This window comes from Chelonia mydas, chromosome 3 (genome assembly GCF_015237465.2).
Source record: "Chelonia mydas isolate rCheMyd1 chromosome 3, rCheMyd1.pri.v2, whole genome shotgun sequence".
NCBI lineage: Eukaryota > Metazoa > Chordata > Testudines > Cheloniidae > Chelonia > Chelonia mydas.
The window spans coordinates 70,985,700-70,997,492 of NC_057851.1; the positions used below are offsets into that span (position 1 = coordinate 70,985,700).

At 41.6% G+C, this 11,793-nt stretch overlaps 1 protein-coding gene across 5 annotated transcripts in view; it reads left to right on the forward strand.

Moving 5' to 3' along the window:
* The window catches only part of KLHL32 (kelch like family member 32), a 207,072-nt gene that overhangs the window by 23,416 nt on the left and 171,863 nt on the right, over positions 1-11,793 (forward strand). The gene's annotated exons all lie outside the window — the stretch shown is intronic.

Consider the following 11,793-nt stretch of genomic DNA (forward strand, 5'->3'; position numbering starts at 1 on the left):
TTTTGGATGGGAGTTTAACTAACCTTGACATTTGTTTAATACTCTACAAAAAAAAAAAAGAAAAGCATTCTCTTGCGGGGAGAGCAGGGAGAAGTTGCTGTCCAATATTGTTTGTTATAAACGTAAGGTCATATTTCCAATTCAGAATATGACCTTTTCAATTCAAAATTATATAACTATGAGCTGCTATATCCAGCATTTATTATATTAGAACCAGTATAATCTGTCTTCACATTGGTGCTTGTAGTCAAAGAATGATGTTCTTTAGGAATAATTGTTCATAGTGCTTTTTAAATTGCAGAACGTTAATCATTCAAATTTAACTTCCTACAGGGCTCAATGTTTTCAATCTAAAGTGCTGAAGAAATGATTTATTTCATACTATTCGTTACAGCCTTCATTTTGCAAGGTATAATGCAACCTATGACATTTGCCAGACACCAGGCCAATACAAAGTGAGAGGTGAAGCTAGGGGCGCGTCTACACCTACAGTGGGATATAGAGCAGAGACTCTGCACCACAGCTAGCATGGGTATAAATAGCTGTGTAGACAGTGAGGCACTGCTTGGGCAAGTAGAGTGGAGTAACCTACATGTCAGAACTTGAGTATATGCCATGCATGGCTCTCTGCACACAAAGTGCATGGCAATGGAGAATTAGGGTCCATGCCAGGATACTACTAATATGCATCAACTGTATTAGCGAGAGGCCATCCTTAGAAGTGAGGAAGGTTTCCATATCTATTTATTAGGGCTTGGCCTTTCTGCTGAGACTTTCAAATGTGTCAACTGCTAACATGAGTCAGTTTGACTCTGAATTGTGTAGATTTAAAGAAGAATCCACATCCAATTACTAGGGCCCTACCAAATTCATGGTCCATTTTGGTCAATTTCACGGTCATAGGGTTTTAATAATTGTAAATTTAATCATTTCAGATATTTAAATCTGAAATTTCATGGTGTTGCAACTGAAGGGAGTAGTGAGGGGATCGCACGGTTATTATAGGTATTGTCTCCCTTACTTTTGCACTGCTGCTGGCAGTGGCTCTGCCTTCAGAGCTGGGCTCACAGCTAGCAGCCGCTGCTCTCTGGCCACCCAGCTCTGAAGGCAGAGCCACTGCCAGCAACAGCACAAAGGTAAGGGTGGCATGTTATGTTGTTGCCACCTTTTACTTCTGCTGTGCTGCTGGTGGGGCGCTGACTTCAGAGTGGAGCGCCTGGCCAGCAGCCACTGCTCTCTGCCACCCAGCTCTGAACGTAGCACAGAAGTAAGGGTGGCAATACTACAACCCCTCTACAATAACCTTGAACCCCCACCATGACTCCCTTTGGGTCGGGCCCCCCAGTTTGAGAAACGCTTGTCTCCCCCATGAAATCTGTATAGTATAGCGTAAAAGTATACAGAAGACCAGATTTCAGTGGGAAGACTAGATTTCATGGTCTGTGATATGTTTTTCATGGCCATGAATTTGGTAGGGCCCTACCAATTACCAGTCATCTGAGCCATCCAGTTCCCCTTAAGTCTCTCTTTTTTTAAAAAAAAAGCCTTTTGATATGTAAAAAGCATTAATTCTGGGTCCTGTCACTTGTGAGAAGTGTAGAGTGTATTGAAATTTTGTGTGTGAAATGGAGATTGGCATGTTTTCTTAGAAAAGTAATCAGAAAAGCTTAAACTGGGTGACTGAACATTTTTGAGAATTCATTGCACTAAAGTGAGCTTCCTGTTGGCTGAGATGTGAGTCATACTCATGAGGTGGACCATGGGCTCCTTCAAATGATTCTTGTTAAGAGTAACAAGAAGGGTTTCTTCAGGTATGTTAGCAACAAGAAGAAAGTCAAGGAAAGTGTCGGCCCCTTACTGAACGAGGGAGGCAACCTAGTGACAGAGGATGTGGAAAAAGCTAATGTACTCAATGCTTTTTTTGCCTGTCTTCACGAACAAGGTCAGCTCCCAGACTGCTGCACTGGGCAGCACAGCATGGGGAGGAGGTGAACAGCCCTCTGTGAAGAAAGAAGTGGTTCAGGACTATTCAGAAAATCTGGACGAGCACAAGTCCATGGGGCCGGATGTGCTGCATCTGAGAGTGCTAAAAGAGTTGGTGGATGTGATTGCAGAGCCATTGGCCATTATCTCTGAAAACTCATGGCGATCAGGGGAGGTCCCGGACAACTGGAAAAAGGCTAATGTAGTGCCCATCTTTAAAAAAGGCAAGAAGGAGGATCCTGGAAACTACAGGCCAGTCAGCCTCACCTCAGTCCCTGGAAAAATCATGGAGCAGGTCCTCAAGGAATCAATTCTGAAGCACTTAGAGGAGAGGAAAGTGATCAGGAACAGTCAGCATGGATTCACCAAGGGCAAGTCGTGCCTGACTAATCTAATTGCCTTCTATGACGAGATAACTGGCTCTGTGGATGAGGGACGTGTTGTTCCTTGACTTTAGCAAAGCTTTTGACACGGTCTCCCACAGTATTCTTGCCAGCAACTTAAAGTATGGGCTGGATGAATGGACTATAAGGTGGATAGAAAGCTGGCTAAATTGTGGGACTCAATGGGTAGCGATCAATGGCTCAATGTCTAGTTGGCAGCCAGTATCAAGCGGAGTGCCCCAAGGGTCGGTCCTAGGCTGGTTTTGTTCAATATCTTCATTAATGATCTGGAGGGTGGTGTGGATTGCACCCTCAGCAAGTTTGCAGATGACACTAACCTGGGATGAGAGAGAGATATGCTAGAGGGTAGGGATAGGATACAGATTGCCCTAGACAAATTAGAGGATTGGGCCAAAAGAAATCTGATGAGGTTCAACAAGGACAAGTGCAGAGTCCTGCACTTAGGACGGAAGAATCCCATGCACCGCTACAGACTAGGGACCGAATGACTAGGCAGCAGTTCTGCAGAAAAGGACCTAGGGGTTACAGTGGACGAGAAGCTGGATATGAGTCAACAGTGTGCCCTTGTTGCCAAGAAGGTCAATGGCGTTCTGGAATGTATAAGTAGGAGCATTGCCAGCAGATCGAGGGACGTGATTGTTCCCCTCTACTCAACATTGGTGAGGCCTCATCTGGAGTACTGTGTCCAGTTTTGGGCCCCACACTACAAGGATGTGGAAAAATTGGAAAACATCCAGCGGAGGGCATCAAAAATGATTAGGGGACTGGAACACATGACCTATGAGGAGAGGCTGAGGGAACTGGGATTGTTTAGTCTGCAGAAGAGAAGAATGAGGGAGGATTTGATAGCTGCTTTCAACTACCTGAAAGGTGGTTCCAAAGAGGATGGACCTAGACTGTTATCAGTGGTAGGAGATGACAGAACGAGGAGTAATGGTCTCAAGTTGCAGTGGGGGAGGTTTAGGTTGGATATTCGGAAAAACTTTTTCACTAGGAGGGTGGTGAAACACTGGAATGCGTTACCTAGGGAGGCGGTGGAATCTCCTACCTTAGATATTTTTAAGGTCAGGCTTGACAAAGCCCTGGCTGGGATGATTTAGTTGGGAATTGGTCCTGCTTTGAGCAGGGGGTTGGACTAGATGACCTCCTGAGGTCCCTTCCAACCCTGATATTCTATGATTCTTTTAAAATGTAACCTATGATTTCTGCTTTCTCTAGCTCTCTGTTCTAAGGTTTTAAAAAATACTTATTAATAGAAAGTAGATCAGCAGGGTTGACACTGAGTGAAGACAATGGACAGTGTGAAAGACTTTGTAGAAGAACCATTTATTCTTGCTCCGGGGTAATTAAACTAAAAATGGAAAATGACAGAAGAGGGGATGAACAGATTGGGATGAAATCTGGTTTTCCCATGCAACACCTAAATAAAAGTGCTGGAAGGCATCTTTATGAGGAAAGAAACTTCCACCTCCATCCCCAATTCAAGAGCAGAATATGGAGCACAAGGGCAACCTATCTGCGGCTACAATGATATAGGCTGTATCCCTAATAAAAGAGTTGGTGGTCTAGAAGTAGTTTCTGGCTCCATAGGGCTCGGGACTAAAGTAAGCAAATGCAGGGGGAATGCAGCTACTCCTGCTATACTAAAAGCAGAGAAGCTCCCTCTTCCTCTCCCTGGCCTGGGGATTTCCCACTCCTCAACTGGTACGCTGAGAGGTTTCCCCTTCATGTTTCAGTCTAGTTCTCTCACTTCCTCTGTACACTTATAACTCTTCCCCTGCCCTGTTGTGCTGGAGAGGTTGGTTTTAGGGTATACATGGGGCTGCAGAATCCTCCTGCACGCTTTCTTTGCTTCCTGCCCTCAATGCACTCCTGGATTTTGAGCCAACTAAGGCCAAATCCTGCAGCTGCAAGTGATTATTGTGTAAATACATTTTTAGATAATAAATAACTATTCGAAGAAATAATCCATAGAAAAAGATTAATCAAGACGATAGAGGTGAAAGTTTGTTTCCCCAAACAATAAAAGCATTACTCTTCCACAGAAAGCACTCTAAAATGTAGTGCATGGCTGGGAGAGAGTCCCATACAAACACAGGAATTACAGAAATTAGCAGATAGGACAATCCATATCCCAACCAGAGCGACATAGGCTTCATGCCTCCTTAATCCGTAGCTCTGGTGCTTACAGCATTTGAATGATATTTTTTTGATGGCTAAAAAAGAAAATGCTAAAAATGAATACCTTTCAGGTAGATTGCCAGTCCCAAAAGAAGGAAACTGCAGAATAGCAACTACTGAGGATGTGGTGGTTGAACTACTTGAGCTGAGAGATTTTGCGTATCCTAGATTCCAACATCTCTGTTTTGTTAGGTAGTAACTGCTACCCACAAGCAATGTTAGGAAAATGACACACATCTGCCCTGATCTTGTCCTTGTTTCTGTTAGACTGAGAGTTGCAGTTTTACACCAATGGTGTGAGAAATGATTCTTGCTGAGCAAATGGCTTCCTTCATGACAATATTCATTTCGTTTGTAACTATTTATTTTATAAAGGAGGCGATTATTGCCAGTCTGAATGTCTGATGAAATGTTTAACTACAGTAGAACATATCAATGTTTTCATGTTTATATATGGATGTAATGTATCCTATTATAAAATGTCAGACCCTGCCTCATGGTCAGTGGCAACAAATGTGACCTTGATGCTTTCTACAATACTATACCAGTTCTTGGAAAGTTCAGGTTTTGGAAAATAAACAATCATGAAATTTCAAGTTTTGCAAAAGTTTTTAATGAACAAATTTGAAGTAGTATTTTTGGGTTACCAATATACTAGGTGAATGGTGTTAGAAGTATTCTCTAGAAAATGTATACAAAAAAATAAAATTGCTATTTGTACCTGTCTCTAGATCCTATTATATTTTACCATTTTCCACCATGGCCCATAAAACTAAACAAATCATAATTGGGAAAAGAGTATAGGGAATGAGTATGGAGAAAAATTCACTCTGGTGGAAAGAGTCAGCTTTCCCTTCCTTTAGAGAATAATGTGTGCGTTGTAGTAGTTGTGCTTTCTTGTACTAATTTTCTTTTATACTTTAAGAAACCTTACATCTCAACGTTTTAAAAAAAAATCACTGCAATAGGCACTTGTAATTCAAAATAGAAATAAACTACTTCTCCCCACATTTGTAACACCACATACAGGAGAAATACATATTACATACAAAAAAGCTACGTTAAAAGAACATAATTGTTAGGTTGCAAAGTTAAGCATGCAAAAGTTAAAAATCCCAAAATTAAGGTTGCCTGTGCAACCTTACTTCAGTCCTCTTTGTGCACATTCATTAGCGTGCAGCCTTTAATTGCCTGTGCCTTTCCTGATAGAAAAATAGTATGTCATCATGTAATCTTAATTCTGGTATTTCTGAAATTCTGAGTGCTCAATTTTGCAACCTTAATATGGGGTGTGTGTGTGTGTGTGTGTGTGTGTGTGTGTGTGTAAATTTCTAGCCGTTTTAAAAAAAAGCAAACTGAAAAAACAAATGCCATCATATGGCATTGTAATGAGACCCACATGGGTATGAGCAACGTTGGAAACTTTAGATTCACCACCAATTACTAAAGGAGTAAATTATAGCAGTAGTAGGTTGTCATCTATGCAGGTCAGCATTACAGGGGAATGAGAGACACTTTACCAGTGGGTTCATAGATAGTTGCTAACAGTCGGGTAATGACAGGTTTCAGAGTAACAGCCGTGTTAGTCTGTATTCGCAAAAAGAAAAGGAGTACTTGTGGCACCTTAGAGACTAACCAATTTATTTGAGCATAAGCTTTCGTGAGCTACAGCTCACTTCATCGGATGCATACTGTGGAAAGTGTAGAAGATCTTTTTATACACACAAAGCATGAAAAAATACCTCCCCCCACCCCACTCTCCTGCTGGTAATAGCTTATCTAAAGTGACCACTCTCCTTACAATGTGTATGATAACCAAGGTGGGCCATTTCCAGCACAAATCCAGGGTTTAACAAGAACGTCTGGGGGGGGGGAAGGGGGGTAGGAAAAAACAAGGGGAAATAGGTTACCTTGCATAATGACTTAGCCCCTCCCAGTCTCTATTCAAGCCTAAGTTAATTGTATCCAATTTGCAAATGAATTCCAATTCAACAGTTTCTCGCTGGAGTCTGGATTTGAAGTTTTTTTGTTGTAATATCGCAACTTTCATGTCTGTAATCGCGTGACCAGAGAGATTGAAGTGTTCTCCGGCTGGTTTATGAATGTTATAATTCTTGATATCTGATTTGTGTCCATTTATTCTTTTACGTAGAGACTGTCCAGTTTGACCAATGTACATGGCAGAGGGGCATTGCTGGCACATGATGGCATATATCACATAGGTGGATGTGCAGGTGAACGAGCCTCTGATAGTGTGGCTGATGTTATTAGACCCTGTGATGGTGTCCCCTGAATAGATTTGTGGGCACAGTTGGCAACAGGCTTTGTTGCAAGGATAGGTTCCTGGGTTAGATGGACTACAAGCCGTCAAGAACACTATCCCCGATAATGTCACGGCTAACCTGGTGGCTGAACTTCGTGACTTTGTCCTTACCCATAACTATTTTACATCTGGGGACAATGTATACCTTCAGATCAGCGGCACTGCTATGGGTACCTGCATGGCCCCACAGTATGCCAACATATTTTTATGGCTGACTTAGAACAACGCTTCCTCAGCTCTCGTCCCCTAACACCCCTACTCTACTTGCGCTATATTGATGACATCTTCATCATCTGGACCCATGGAAAAGAAGCCCTTGAGGAATTCCAGCATGATTTCAACAATTTCCATCCCACCATCAACCTCAGCCTGGTCCAGTCCACACAAGAGATCCACTTCCTGGACACTACAATAATAATAAACGATGGTCACATAAACACCACCCTATACCGGAAACCTACTGACCGCTATTCCTACCTACATGCCTCCAGCTTTCACCCTGACCACACCACACGATCCATCGTATACAGCCAAGCTCTGCGATACAACTGCATTTGCTCCAACCCCTCAGACAGAGACAAACATCTACAAGATCTCTATCAAGCATTCTTACAACTACAATACCCACCTGCGGAAGTGAAGAAACAGATTGATAGACCAGAAGAGTTCCCAGAAGTCACCTACTACATGACAGGCCTAACAAAGAAAATAACAGAACGCCACTAGCTGTCACCTTCAGCCCCCAACTAAAACCCCTCCAACGCATTTATTAAGGATCCACAACCTATCCTGAAGGATGACCCAACACTCTCACAAATCTTGGGAGACAGGCCAGTCCTTGGCTACAGACAGCCCCCCAACCTGAAGCAAATACTCACCAGCAACAACATACCACACAACAGAACCACTAACCCAGGAACCTATCCTTGCAACAAAGCCCGTTGCCAACTGTGCCCACATATCTATTCAGGGGACACCATCACAGGGTCTAATAACATCAGCCACACTATCAGAGGCTACTTCACCTGCACATCCACCAATGTGATATATGCCATCATGTGCCAGCAATGCCCCTCTGCCATGTACATTGGTCAAACTGGACAGTCTCTACGTAAAAGAATAAATGGACACAAATCAGATGTCAAGAATTATAACATTCATAAACCAGTCGGAGAACACTTCAATCTCTCTGGTCATGCGATTACAGACATGAAAGTTGCGATATTACAACAAAAAAACTTCAAATCCAGACTCCAGCGAGAAACTGTTGAATTGGAATCCATTTGCAAATTGGATACAATTAACTTAGGTTACCTTGCATAATGACTTAGCCACTCCCAGTCTCTATTCAAGCCTATTTCCCCTTGTTTTTTCCTACCCCTTTCCCCCCTCCTCAGACGTTCTTGTTAAACCCTGGATTTGTGCTGGAAATGGCCCACCTTGCTTGTCATACACATTGTAAGGAGAGTGATCACTTTAGATAAGCTATTACCAGCAGGAGAGTGGGGTGGGGGGAGGTATTTTTTCATGCTTTGTGTGTATAAAAAGATCTTCTACACTTTCCACAGTATGCATCCGATGAAGTGAGCTGTAGCTCACGAAAGCTTATGCTCAAATAAATTGGTTAGTCTCTAAGGTGCCACAAGTACTCCTTTTCTTTTTGCAAGTACCAAGAATGCTCTTTTCAGCCTGCACCTGACCCCAAAAACCTCTCCCCAAGCTTCTTCTATAATCAGACACTGATTTCAGCTGCTCCTTCTCTTTCCAGCTCTTCCAGTTTTTTGTGTGTTTTGCCTTCCCTCCCCCACCGTGGAATCCCCTGCCAACATGGTGGTAGGTTTCTGGTCAAGCTATTAGGCCTTGTTTTAGATATAGCCCCATAAGATAGTTATATGAAACACTTAAGTGCTTTCACTCCTAATCTCTCAGAGGTTTGTGATCCAAGCAGTCACCATTACCTCTCAGCACAACAGGAGTTTAAAAAAAAAAAGTGGTTTTTTTGTTTTTTGTTTTTTTAACTCATAAATGATCGTGAATAAGTACTTCACGTAAAAAAACAAAAACAAAATAAACTAGTAGTAGCAGAGTTTCATCCTCTTTCACTGCTTGGGGTTTGTCTACAGGAGTGTCACTCTGTGGTCTCAAGAGCCCTCTCTAACCTCAGTCACCTACCACAACCAATCCAGGTCGTCTTCACCGTCACCAGGCTTTATTATAGTTTATTTATAATCAGTAGCCAGCTTCCCTACATGCTTCTGGGGCAGGGTATACTAGTAGCAGCTGCCAGTCAGTCCTGGCCTACTTCTGCCTTTCTTCAGGCTCCCTACTCATCTCCCAGCATTTCCTTCCTGTTTGTTTATATAATCCTACCTGCTGCGGCTATTTCCACCCAATTAGCCCCTCAGCTGTATCTCCATTCAGATAATTGGCCTCCTCTGCTGACTGTCTTTCAGTCAGAGCTCAATTAATATAAACTGGTGGGGATTTGAGTGACAGGGTGCTGAATTTGCTCCTGAGTCAGCACACTCTGTTACAAGCAGGTAAAAGGATTTTTAACATGTTGTAGCTGGTCAAGGTGACTCCTAGGCTCCTATGAGGTTCACCACAATTAGCCAATGTGTTAAAGTACATCTTGCCCTATGAACACTAGAATGTTAAAACACATCGGTGAACATTTTTTTTAAAAAAAAAAACACCTTTTATCCTAGTCTAGGTGATCCCTTTAAATAGAATCTTATAACATTCTAGAGGAAGCCAAACATGTCATGTTTGGTGTAAACAACTTATTTTTATTAATGGAGATGAAGTGAGCTAACATCACACTTTTCCAATTCACACTACTCAAATGTGAGGCCAAGTTTTACTTTGACTTGTTAATGTGTAAAAACCTCAAATTGACTTGTTTTCAGTAGGATTTTACCTCATTATCAAGTGTTAGCTAGCATGATAAGAATGTGCCTTTTCCCTAGTGAGGATGCACCTGTAGAGATCAGAGCAAACTCTCAGTTCAGGTAACTGCCAGATGTTTTGCTTTTCTATTTAGTCTGGGTAAAATGAAGTACACTCAGTTCTACCTCCTGGAGGTATGTACAGTTGTGAGGTATGATTCTGCCACCTAGTGGCTATGCAAGGTCATTCGTAAACAGTGCACAGGCACGGAATAACAGGCATTGGCATTTACAGCCTCTTCTTTGATTGACTGATATATTTAAAACAAAACTTTTCCGAATACTGTGAATGGCAGAATTGCAGGGGTATTTTAAAATGCTTGAGGAGTGTCTCCCTCTCTTTTTTTTTTTTTTTAAAGTATCCATTGAAATAAATACAAATCTGACACTAAAATTTAGATGCCTTTTTAATTTTGCTTCTGTGAGTACAATGAAGGGAGGAAAGTTTAAGATACCTCTACTTTAAAACCAAGATTCCACTTTTATTTAGAGGGTCAATTTACTTTACTTGTAAACAGCCACTTAAAATACTCAAGGCTGTCTAGCTAATAGGAAATTCAGTTGTTTTTGTTTGTGATTGTAAGACAGAACTTGAAAATACTATTTACATATCAAACAGCTGTACTGTAAATACAGTTGAGCCATATGATCTAAACACCAAGAAACCTGTCTCCATGTACTGTACTATGAATCCCGAGTGAATACTTCATATAAACATTTGCTATATTCTCTAGGCACTGCATATTTTTCTTGTATCATAAATCACTGTAAATAAAAGCAATTGCATCATACATGGCTGTAAAAAGTAATTTCTGTGGGATTTTAAGGTAATCAATTAAAATGTCTTGGAGGTTCATAGGTCTTAGAAAGCAAGGCTGATTTAATGTATTACTGAAATCATCAGTGTTACAGAATACACATCCTTTCTTAGGGGAGTTGGTAGTGATTCCTGTATCTAATTTCTGTAACGTTTTCTTTTATAAAAGATGATCATGACATTTTACACTGTTAGAAGCTCTAGCATCTCAATATTTGCAGCAGGCCTTTCAAATCTGGCAGGGAGAAAGACCTTGGGCCACAGAAGTGCCTTTTCTTTGTACAATTAAATTCTGATCAGATTTAGCGGAGTTATAAATAGTTAAAAATCACCATTTGCTTTCTTTCACTTGCATTCCTCAGGAAAACTTTGGCAGCCTAACAAAATAACTAGACATGAGTATTCTAAAGAGCTGGTCCCATGCCAGCAGCAGCACATACTGAATGGAGAATGCCGGGGAGCTGCAAGTGGGGGAGAGTTGGGCTGGGGGAGTCTGGCCCAATACCATATGCTCCCCCTCGGGGCCAGGCTCTTCCCCCACAAACTTCTGAGGCAGAAGGAGACATGAGAGGGAGGCCCATACCTGGCTCTTCCAACCATCTCTTGGACCTAGCATATGGTACCAGCAGTGTTTTTCCCTACTCTAGCATAGCAGCCTGCTCCTCCTACTGGGTGATGTAGTTAGTTTTATTGTTCAAGTGATAGCAGTCTGTGCAACAGCAGTGAAAGTTCAGAATTCAAACTCTGCTGATGCATGATGAGGAAATTGTTACAGTTGCACATAATAGGATTTATCTTTTTCATTAAAAAAAATAAACAAGCCCCTAGAAATTACATACAAATGCAGTTAAGAGAATATTACTTGGGTTGCAAAGTCAAGTTCTTGAAAGTTAAGAAATGAGGTTTACAGTTGCTCTTGAACTTTAATTCTGCCCCCTTGTGCACATGCGTCATAATATGGTCTTTAACTATGTGATCACATACTATTTTTTTCCACAGGACCCCTGCCTCATTCAGTGCACAGGGGGGCAGAATTAAGGTAGCCTGGATAACCATATATCTGGGTCTTAACTTTGACTGCTTGACTTCAATTTAAATAACATTTTTCACTTTTTTTATTTGATACATAATATATTA